The sequence below is a fragment of the Opisthorchis viverrini genome, assembly GCF_000715545.1.
Source record: "Opisthorchis viverrini unplaced genomic scaffold opera_v5_381, whole genome shotgun sequence".
NCBI classification, from domain to species: Eukaryota; Metazoa; Platyhelminthes; class Trematoda; order Opisthorchiida; family Opisthorchiidae; genus Opisthorchis; species Opisthorchis viverrini.
The window spans coordinates 157,374-158,152 of record NW_008752041.1 but is presented as its reverse complement, the minus strand read 5'-3'; positions in this window follow the sequence as shown (position 1 = coordinate 158,152).

Genomic DNA, 779 nt, shown 5'->3' with positions numbered 1-779 from the left:
GGACCGACTTCAGAAGGTGGGTGTTCTGGCACCGACCAACTACTCTACTTGGGCCCACCTATTGTGTTGGTAAAGAAGGCTAACGGGACGATCCGGTTGTGCGCAGATTTCTCCACCGGTCTCAATCTAAATATGATCTAAATATGATCTAATATGATGTAAATATGCAGCGTTACTGGCCTGGTTGTTTTCTTTTTTATCTTTTTCCCTGTACCAACTTACACGTTTTACTAGTCTAGTTCCTACACTGGACTGACATGTAAACTCTGTTAAGCGTCTATTGTTCTCGTCCAAACTCTACTGAAAAAAACCAAACCAAAATTAGCTATTTCTTCCCCAAATCACTGCACGACTTAATCACCTACTAATTCTGATTATGCTGTGCTACTGGCCTGGTTGTTTTCTCCTACCCCGTTAACTTATGCTTCGTCCTAGTCGAGTCCTTACCCCGCATTACTCTATCAGCTCTGTCTAGTAACTGGTGCTTTCAGTCTAACTCTAACTGATAACAATTTATTTCTTCGTTTCATTATCAGAGCGGATCCTGCGCTTATATATATCCATTTGATGGTTTGTTCCACTAAACACTCCCATGCACAATATCGCGGTACGCTTCTGCTCGTCGTGGCAGCCCACGCCAAAGCTGCGACGCCGTTTAGCCATGGCGCAATTGCCGAGAGTATCAACATACCAGTCCAAACGGCACACTGACAACTGTCATTTCACCTCTCCTACGCGACTTGCCTCTACCAGCGTCTGTATGCAGTTGGTTGTTAGGA